Below are 11140 nucleotides of genomic sequence, written 5' to 3'. Positions count from 1 at the left end.
GCTCTCATGCAAGAAACACACCTCCCATTAGACAGTCCCATTCTTAGATACAGGGGGCTTGGGGGCAACGTTCACGCTGCTGGATTTACCACTCATGCTAGAGGGGTCCTCAACTTGGTTCAACCCGAAGTCCTCCTTAAGGTGGAAGCCGCTAGTAACAGACAGCGCAGGTCGTTATACAATCACTAGCTGCTATGGCAAAGGCGCAGACATGTGCATAGTGAACACATATAGCCCTAACTTCGACTTCCCGGACTTTTATACGGACCTGGTAGCAAAGATTAACACGTGTGCTGACAAACTGATCTGCTGGGGAGGGGACTTTATTTTGACGCGGCATCCGGGATTGGACAGATCAGATGGCCCGACACGTCCCCCTTCGGCCTCTGTGCGAATACTCTAAACGCAACTCACCAATATGGACTTAGCAGATGTCTGGCGCCACAGTCACCCGGCGCAGGGCGGGTATACTCATTACTCGGGTCCCCATAATATCCATACGAGGATAGACTATTGGTTTGTGTCGACTTTCTTTCTCCCTAGTGTACGATCCTGTGAAGTTCTGCCATGCACCTATTCCGACCACTCGCTGGTCTTGATGTCTTGTGACATGCCTGCGCGTCGGATTCCGCCGTTTGCTTGGCGCTTCCCTCTGTACTCCCTGCTGTATTCCCTCTTTAAGGAGGAACTGTTTACTGCTATGGAGGTCTTCTTTGAAACTAATGTAGGGTCGGTCGATTCATTTCAATCGGTTTGGGAGGCGTTTAAACTATACGCTAGGGGGGTCACTACCTCCAAGCATGCAGGCGTCCTGAAATCGATTAGGGGCAGGCTTGAAATATTGGAAAATAAACGTAAGGACTTGGAGACACTAAGGACTCAGACTGGTGATGAGTCTCTAGATCACGATATAGCGAGGGTCCTTCAAGAGTATAATGAGGAGGAGGACTCGGAGATCGAGCATCTGGGGAAGTACGCCACGGCTCGGAGCTATTTTGAAGGCGAACGTCCAGGTTCGTTTCTGGCTCGTTTAGCCAAACGCGGTAGGGATAGTACCTCTATTCCGGTGCTGAGATCAGAGGCCACGGATGTTCCGCTTACGAATGAGCTAGTCACGGAACGCTTTCGTGCTTATTATGCAAAATTGTATGCGTCGAGAGGCCCTGCTCCAGAGGAGCGTATCATTGATTATTTATCTCATATTGAGCTTCCATGGCTCTCAAACCTGCATCGCAAATTCCTTGCTCTGCCATTTGATAGGGATGAGGTTGTGTTGGCTTTGACATCCATGAAAAGTGGGAGTGCGCCGGGCAGTGATGGGCTTACAGTGGCCTTTTATAAGGCTTTCTCTGATCCTCTGATACCACACTTGCTTACTTTATTTGATGACATGGCCAACTCGGGTACAATGCCGCCTTCCATGAGAGAGGCTATTATCTTTGCAATTTTAAAACCGGGCAAGAATCCTAGTGATTGTGCATCGTACCGCCCGCTCTCTCTCATGAATGTTGACACAAAAATTTTCGCTAAGCTCCTTTCCAATCGTCTTCAACCTTTGGTGGCCCCAGAACAATCAGGCTTTGTCCCAACGCGCAACCTTACGTACAACATTAGAACTGTCTTTGCTGCGTTCCAGCACACACGCCCGGAGGTGTTGGCTGTGGCGTTTTTCTTAGACATGGAGAAGGCATTCAACTCGGTTGAATGGGCATTCCGACATCAAGTTCTGAGCAGGATGGGAGTGGGGCAACTGTTTTTTCAACTTTTAGCAGTATTGTATTCTTCGCCGACGGCACGCATCAGCATGGGGCCACTGGTTTCGGAACCCATTGCGATAGACAGAGGAACGAGACAGGGATGCCCCATGTCCCCGGTTCTCTATGCTTTAGCAGCCGAGCCGCTTGCGTGTGCTCTACGAGAGTATCACAGTCACAAAGGCATTCGATTCCCTACATACAACTTAATTGTATCTACCTATGCGGACGATACGCTGCTATACGTCAGGGACCCTACTACGCACCTCCCTTCGGTTCTGCGTGAGGTGGTTCTCTTCGGATCCCTCTCGGGCATACAGGTTAACTGGACTAAATCTATCATGTTCCCTTTGATGCCCGCCACTGAGAGATTTGAGCCGGAGTAAACGCTTCAGTGGACTTCGGAGGCGGTTAGATACCTCGGAATACGCTTATTATACGGACTCTGAAATCGTTCTTAGGGAAAACTATTGCTGTGCTATATCTAAATTGGAAGACGACATAGGGAAATAGATCTCTCTTTCGTTATCGCTGCTGGGGCGTATTTCTCTAATGAAAATGGTGATACTTCCTCGATTTCTCTTTTTATTTAGTAATGTCCCTATGGTCTTCTCTTCCCACTTTTTTCGCAGGCTTCAAGCCTTATTGGTTCATCTTGCATGGGTGGGAAAGCAACCTAGGATTGCCTGGAACATCTTAACACGCCCATACGCGGCGGGATGTCTGAACGCACCGGACATGGCGCTTTATTACCGGGCTGCGCAGAGTGCTCATGCCTATTCCTGGATACATGGCCCACAGGATGCTCCTTATGTTTGTATTGAGCAGATCGTTGCGGATCCGACCCCTCTGCCAGCTCTGTTGACGCAGTCTAGAAATCGCCGCACGGGCATACTCGACTCTCTGACTTCGGTCACACACGCTTGGCGTTACATGATGGAAATTCAGGCATGTTCATTGTTATACTCCCCGAAGGCAGCGATTGAATGGTGCCATTGGTTAGGTCCATGTAGGGAGAAGGGAGTGATACTGGCTCTACATCAGCTACGAATACACACTATGGGAGACTTATTTGAAGTGGGCAGGGTGCGCCAGTGGGATGGCATTATTCATGAAGAGGAGAACCCACCACTGTTAGCACGCTTTCAGTTTCATAGGGTACGAAACGCTTTGAGGGTACTCTGGGGGACGACATGGAGGAGCCAGTGACGGTTGCAGCATTTGAATATGTGGTGAATGCCAAGACCCCGGGGAAGTTGATGACTAATCTCTATAGGATAGCTGTTTCCGAAAAATATACAGAGTACACAAAACCGAGATTGGCTTGGCAGCATGACTTGCGAATCGAACTAGGTGAAGAAATGTGGCAATACTGTTGCACTAGCACTAGGAAGATCTCACTCAATGGACGCCACTGACTCATACATTTTAAGTTCTTGAATAGGACTTACTACACCCCAGAGAGACTCAACAGGTATCGGCTGTGCGAGTCCTCTGAGTGCCAGCGATGTGGGGCCCCACTGGCGGATTTTCTGCATATAGCCTGGTCTTGCCCTACGGTCTTCTCCTACTGGCGGGCAGTTTATGGAGAAATGAACAGAGTGTTGCTTTTATCCCTAGTCCCAGATCCACTGTTAGCCATTTTGGGCTACTCGAAGCCCTTGAGACCTACTCATAGGCGACTTATCGATATGGCTTTTTTGATCGCCAAGTGGTGCATTGCAAGGGCCAGGATGAGGGGCCCTCCCCCTGCTCTCAAATTATGGAAGAGGGAATTGATATACTGCTGCACACAGTCTGAACTATACAATGACTTAATGCCCCCTAAGAATAGACCTAAGAATTATTGGTCCCTAATCCTTAACAGCACACTTTTGTCAGGCGCACAAAATGGGGATGGTGAAAATTGTGGTGAAAAGGGTTCCAGGGAGGACCCGGCTATTGAGGGAACCCTGTGCGGAAGTACTGACAAGGCTGTTGGGGCGGAATGTGTGTAATACTGTGTTTTATCCTACGATTGTACTGTATACCCTGAGCGACTAAGGTCTGGGAGACTGGGACCTGTGGGTTGATTTGCCCTATTTTGTTACCTGATTCTGCTATGTTGAAGTATGCATTATTGCTGATGATTTTGCCATGCTGACATTTTATGTTGCTGCCGAATGTACTCACACATATGACTGTGTCGTATCATGCTTTATTGTTTGTCCCTTTTTGAAATTTCAATAAACAAATTTTAAAAAAATAATAATAATAATTTTTAAAAAACTACTATTCGATAGCAAATTACTTCCCTTCAATTCGATATTTTTCACCACTATATTCTGTCCATTCGATATTTTGTCCATTCTATATTTTGACTTCGATATTTTGGTAATTCTATATTTTGAATTTGATATTTTGTCTTGTTACCTTACACGCAAAAACAGTGATGCGTCGGTTTCCTACTGCTGCGTAGGGACTGCGTCGGTTCTTCTCCGCGTGGGGAAGTGATGCGTCGGTTTCTTATTGCGCGTCCGTAACGATGCGACCTGCAGCGCAGTGATGCAGTGAAGAGCCAGTGCATTGAAACAAAATGGCGTCTTGCTTCTTGATGCGACAATGATGCATGCATGCCGGACCACCATGCAACGACTCGATGATTCTTCTGAGCCACAACAGGCCCAGCAACAAGCTTCTCCGGTGATGCGAGGCCCTTCGTGTGATGCGATGTCCAGATCTGCAGACAAATCATTATTGGTGAAGGAAAGGATAGTAGGGGGAAGTCTTTTTGAAGTATGCAAACTTTCTCTTCAAAGAAATCTGCAATATCATTACAGAGACTCTGAGAGGCGGGAATCTCCTGTTGTAAACTTTTAGGGTTCCTAAATTGATTGACTATTTTAAAAATCACTTTCTGGTTTGCCTTGGTAGTATTAATTGCCTCGGTATAGTAGGCTTTTTTGATAATTTTGATCAGGGCATGATATTTTTGAGGGCTACTTAAAAATTATTTCGCTCTGTATCCTCATAGTTTTAGCCCCATTTGCGTTCTAATAACCTGACCTGGCTTTGCAATTCCTTTGGAGTTTGCGAATACCATGGGGCAGAAGGCTTTTGGTCTGCTATGATGTTTAGCCAGAGATGCCAACTGATCTTTAAGGTAATGCATCCACTGGCCAAAAAGCTGGGTTTCTGCGATAGGGTCTCCTAGCAGGTTAGGTCTACACATCAGCGCTTCTGAGAGCAAATCTGGGTGAGCTGTTAATTCCCTCCATCTGGGTTTGACCTGTTTAGGGGCTTTAGTATTATTTTCCCTAGAGAGGGGCTCATTTTTTGACAAAATCTCAAAAGGGATAAATTTGTGATCAGTCCACGTTTGCTCAACTGGGGGCTTAACCTTAAGGGTTTCCAAGTTACAGCAAATAGAGTATGGCCTGCATTACGTGTAGCATCTAACGAGCATTTTTCTAGACCAAGTATATCCATTGTCTCCTTAAAGCATGTTGCCCCTGGGTCATTTTGTGAGTCCAAGGGAAGGCTGACGTCTCCTAACACCATAAGGTTGAAATATCTAAGAGCTAATGCGCTGACTACTTCTCCAATGTAATCTAGAAAGTCTTTATACAGTCCAGGTGGACGGTAAAGAAGTACTACCGCAAAAGAAAAGGAGTCATGTAACTGAAGACAGAAACTGACACCCTTTGCTCCTATTAAGTCAGGTAGTTGAAATATAGAACACCTGATGGTGCTACAGTGGATGATTGCCAGGCCACCCCCACGTTGCTCTAATCTGTCCAATCTCTGAATGAGCTATCCGGGGGGGGGAGAGCATTCGCAATATCTGGGTTGCACCAGCCCTTTAACCCTGTTTCGGTCACAAAAAGACAATCAAGGTTTTCAATGGTTATTAAATCATGGATGTGAAGTGTGTGTTTACTCATTGACCTAGCATTTACGAGGCCACCATGCAGACTGCTCAGCATGGAATTCTTTTTAACTTGAGGAGTCTAAGAGGGCTTAAGCACCTTTTTGCAGGTTTTAAAACTGATCGGTCCCTCCCATTTTATGCTGGTCGCTCCCAAATGGTAGGCCTTTAATTTCTGCTGATTGACGGATGGCGATCGCCAGGGGCCTATGTCCAGGGCAAAGAGCAGAGGCAATAAAGGACACCCCTGGTGCGTGCCGCAATGAATGGAGAAAAGTGGGGTCAGGAGACCGTTAAGTCTGATCTGTGCTGATGGCACCACGAAGGGGCCCATGATATGGGCAATCATGATCAGGCCCAGGCCTATCTTCTGCAACAAAGCTTTGAGAAAATAACCAGTTGACCCGGTCGAAAGCCTTCTCGGCATCGAGGGAAATGAGGATAGATGGGATCTGACGGTGTTGGGCCTTTTCCACCAAGTGGGCAACTCGCCTAAGATAGTCCGCCCCTTGTCGTTCATGTATGAAATCCACCTGGTCTGATTCAACCAGACCAGGAAGATGGGGTGCTGAGCGTCGGGCTAATATTTTGGTATAGAGTTTAAAATGAACATTTAGCAGAGAAATTTGGCGATATGAAGCACAGGAGGTTGGGTCTTTCCCCGATTTGGGGATAAGAGCTATTTCGTCTGTGGTAAATATTTTACCGTATACGAGTTTGCCATATAATTTCAGACAAGTAAAGAATAGCTCAATCAAATGAGAGGCAGAGTCCGTGGTGTCTGAGTCATAAGGGCTTTAATCAAAAATGATGATGATGACTCGAGTCATGGAAATCAATTCCATCAATACAAGGGGTCGGATATGCAATGATGGCAGAAAGATGTCAACGATTTATTAACAGTACATGACATATATAGTAAAATGACACAATGGCAGTGAATACAGTAGGCGTGACAAGTGAAATGTATATGATAAGAACACATGTGCGTAGCAGAAAAGGCGTGAACAAGGGTGTGCACAGAGGCGTGTACTAGATACGTCACAGAAAAGTGTCATAAGTGGGTGGGTGCATAGAGAATTCTGCAAAGTCAGCAGGAAGTGCGGATGCGCGCGCAACTAACATGACGTGATATAGACGTGTAACTGGGGAGAACTTTAACACTAGTAAAGGAGACAGAAGTCTGGCATGTCAGATCGACCTGTTCCTATAACATATCTGATATCTAGTATTTGGAGGATGTTTAATCTGGAGTAAAAGGTCTCTCGGGCAGAGGCTATACTACACTGAATGCTAGTGCGTGCATAGGTGTCTGTGTGTCTACGTGCGGGGCCATGGGCCTACTATGGCAACGGGAACTGTGAATTACTTGCACGGAGACAGGAAGACTTGCTCTTTGCTCTGCAGCCGGGGATATGTTTACCTCAATCACTAGACAGGAATGTGTTTTCGAGGAGGCTGAGCTGGCTACGCTGATAACTTGAAGGCAAAATACTGTATTGGCAGGCAGGCCAGGCCGAGCCAGGCACCGCTTCGCTTGGCAGGAAGTAAGGCAGAGGTGAGGGATGCATCTCCATGCTGCAGATTTCAGAGGCAGAGGCAGAAGTGGCTCGAAGGCAGGAATCAGGGCCTAGCTCGGCAGAGCCAGGAAAAAACGTGAAAGTGCACCATGTAAAGACGGTGGCACAGCATACTTAGGAACTGAATTATCGATCCATTCATGGTGGATCTGATAGAGGACATGTTAACGTTGGACGCAAATGTATTTGCGTCTTCAGATTCGGTTGTGGAGGGAAATTACATGTACTTAAAAACTTGTACATGGAGCCGTTGGGGTACACGTTAGGGGACACATTTGACCATAAAAATTTCAATTACCTCATTCCCTCCTTGTCCGCTACGGACCCTTCAGGATATGTCGATTTTCATGAGACCATCAATCTGTTCATATAGCATCATCTGTTCTTCTTTCTTTATTCGAGAATGAGAACGTGAACTTGGATGGGGAACACAAGCTGTGGCGCACAAGCCGCAAATCGCTGGCCCACATTGTAGACATAGACAACAACTGAATACTATGGCCAATATGATTCCTAGGAATGACAGTAGCTTCCATCCCCAGGCTGTGATTACACTCCAGAGCCAACCGGACCAAGTCCAGGAGCCTGGATTCTGGTGTATCAGATGGGCAATTTCGTGAAGTCGGGTAATGGCCTTATAGACTGATGGCGCGTTATTAGGAATAAACACGCAACAACTGGATCCAATGACTCTACAAGCTCCGCCCCTATCGGCCAGGATGACGTCAAGGACAAGGCGGTTCTGAAGAACAACAAGTCTCATAGCAGACTGCTCCTCTGTTAAGTTGCCCAAAGCAGAAGTAGTCTCATTCACTACCGCTTCGAGTATTCTGGTTAATTTGCGTATCAGTTTACTATTGGAGACAGTGCCTAGATAAGGAAAGAATCCTTTATTGAAATCTGTATATTGTTCCCATGTAGTTTCAGTCTGATCAACTATTGGGAGACCTCTCTTGTGTCTAACGAGATCGAGGCGGGAATTCCTGTGATAGTCAGATGGGGCTAGGAAAACTGGTGGCAATAGGAATGCAATGAAACAGGTACCATCCCAGTCTGGAGGTAAACGGACATAAGCTGTCTGACCACATATAAAATAGGAATGTCGGGAAGCTTTGAATGTAGACTTGCCTTTATCACTGAATTCGACCACAGTAGTACAGTCACTGTGACCTAGATGTACTGAACCATTCTTTCTGACACATAATACACCTTTCGCTGGTAGAACTGATATGGATGGCAAGTCTGGACTGGTTTCTGACTGAACATTTAGAATCATGAGATTAAGTGTAAAATTGCCTAATCCATATACTTCATTTTCTAAATCCGTCCCTGTCATTTGTGGAAGACCCTCCTCGTTTGGGAAACATGCTTTGTTCATGACTGTGTTCAGATTTCCCCATATCCAATTGCCTTGGGAAACTCTGGATTCGGTGTCTATAGAAGATATTAAACTGAACCATGCACCACAGGAACCATTATGTGTAAACGGGTAAGGAAAGAGGGGCAGAGCTCCCTTGTAGTTCTGATAGGGAGGGAGTCGGCCACATATCCAACAATTAGTAGCATTGTTGATCTGGTGAGAATGGTGTAACATACGGATGAATGTATTGTTGCGCAGCGCAAGTCGATAAGACAATTCGTGTGGAGGTAGAACACTAAACGTGTGCTCGGCAGTGTCATTAGAAAAAGAATGTGCAAGAGGAAAATACATGTAGAACACCCAACTCATAATAATAATCGTAAGACTCAGAAAAAGCATAATAAGTAGTGTGCAGACGCATCTGCTCCGGAGATTTTTACAATATTTCTGTTTCTTGATCTCCTGTCTATCTCTCTCTCTATTTGGGTCTAACTTGTACATGTCAGAAACTGCCTAACCGCTTCACCCAGGAGGGGACTTAAACAATTAAACTGTCTGACTTACTAGACCTCAATTTCATTTGAAACTCCTCTTGGGGAGTTTTCTCTAAAAGGGGGAGTTTGGTATCAGTCTCGGGAATGTGAGAGTTCTGGGAATCAGTTTTTGGCGGAAGTCCATAAAAACGTTTCACATGACTGGAGTGTACCCAGCCCTTCCTCCCCTCTAATTTTACTGCAGTCCTGGTTGTTAACAAAACAATCTTCGGTTCCTTTCAGCGGGGCTCCAGAGGGCTTGACCTGTCGAAATTTCGGACTACAACGACGTCCCCCGGGACCAGTTCGTGTGGCTTCACCTCGGTGTTGTCTGGGAAGGCTGCCGCAACCTGTGAACGACATGATTGTAGTGCAGACATCAAGGAAGCAAGGTAATCTGTCAGCATATTACTGTCAACATCGGTTATTTTGCGCGGCAGAGGCGTCCCCCACATATTAGGAGGTCTACCGAAGACCACCTCATACGGGGATAGCCCTGTCCTAGAATGGGCTACCATTCGCATATAAAAAAGGGCAACTGGCAAAGCTACAATCCAATCTACTCCTTTCTCTTTACACACTTTGGCAAGGCGAGTTTTCAGAGTCTGATTGTGTCGCTCCACGAGACCTGCTGCCTCGGGATGTCGGACACAGTGAAACTTCCACTGGTACCCCAAGAGAAGCGAAACCTGCTTCATAAGCTCAGATGAGAATGGCTGACCGTTATCTGAATACACGACACGGGGCAAACCGTATCGAGGGAAAAATTCACGAACCAACTGCTTGGCAGTGGTCGGGGCAGTGTAATCTGGGACGGGATATGCTTCTGTCCATCGGGATAGGGCACATACAACTACGAGGACATATTTGAATCCTCTGCATCTTTCCATCTGGATATAATCCATCTGGAGGACTTCAAAAGGATGGTCGGGAGGATGAAATCCACCTTGCTCTACGGGAATCCCTTTTCCTGGATTGAACTGGCAACAGATCATGCAGGTACGCACTTTCTGTTCTGCTGCTGCTCGTAAATGCTTGTTGAACCAGAGGTTCTGTAAACTGTCTAACATGGCTTTTTCTCCTAAATGTGCTGGACTATGTGCTGTGTTGATGATAACTTGAACCATAGAGTCGGGGAGAAACCATGTGGTCTTACCCCTCGTCATCCATCCCTGGTCTGTCTGGACCACTCCTTGTTCAGCCCATTTCTTTATTTCATCTGGAGTAGCATGTGTCTGTATGTCGATGACATCTTGTGTGGGGTCCCTAACTGTCATGCAATGTGTCAGTGAGGTTACGTCAGTCTTTGTCATGTCCGTCGTTTGAGTATGAGTCAATGCTGTATGTTTTGCAGTTCGATCTGCAAAGTCGTTACCCTGAGAAATAGTGTCTGTGGCTTTTGTATGTGCCTTGCACTTCATGATAGCTATGGCTGTAGGCAAATGTATTGCTTCCAACAGAGCTTGAATGAGGGGACCATGCTGGATCTTGGCTCCGTGAGAGGTCAAAAAACCTCTTTCTTGCCAGAGGACACCGAAGTCGTGTACAACTCCGAATGCATAACGTGAATCTGTGTATATGTTTACTTTCAGGTTCTTGGCTCGTATACAGGCTTGGGTCAGAGCAATGAGTTCTGCCGCTTGAGCTGACAGGGTGTCAATGCGATGTGTTTCTATGACTTCAGTTCCAGTGGTCACTGCATACGCGGCAACTAATTCTCCTGTACTTGTTCTCATACATGAACCATCCACATAAAGTGTCAGGTCAGGATTGGATAATGCAACATCCGTCAAGTCTTGTCTGGGTTTCGTAATTGTGTCAACGACATTCACGCAATCATGTGGAGTAGGATCTGTTGTGCTTGATGGTAAAAGTGTGGCAGGATTTAGTGTATTGCAGCGTCTAATTTCCATATGTGGTTGGAATAATGTTAATTCATAACCTGTCAGTCGTGCTATAGTCAAGTGTTGGGTCTGTGTTCTGTTTAGGAGAACTTCCACTGAGTG

Source organism: Lissotriton vulgaris, chromosome 4_1 (assembly GCF_964263255.1).
Source record: "Lissotriton vulgaris chromosome 4_1, aLisVul1.2, whole genome shotgun sequence".
NCBI lineage: Eukaryota > Metazoa > Chordata > Amphibia > Caudata > Salamandridae > Lissotriton > Lissotriton vulgaris.
This window is presented reverse-complemented; position numbering follows the sequence as displayed.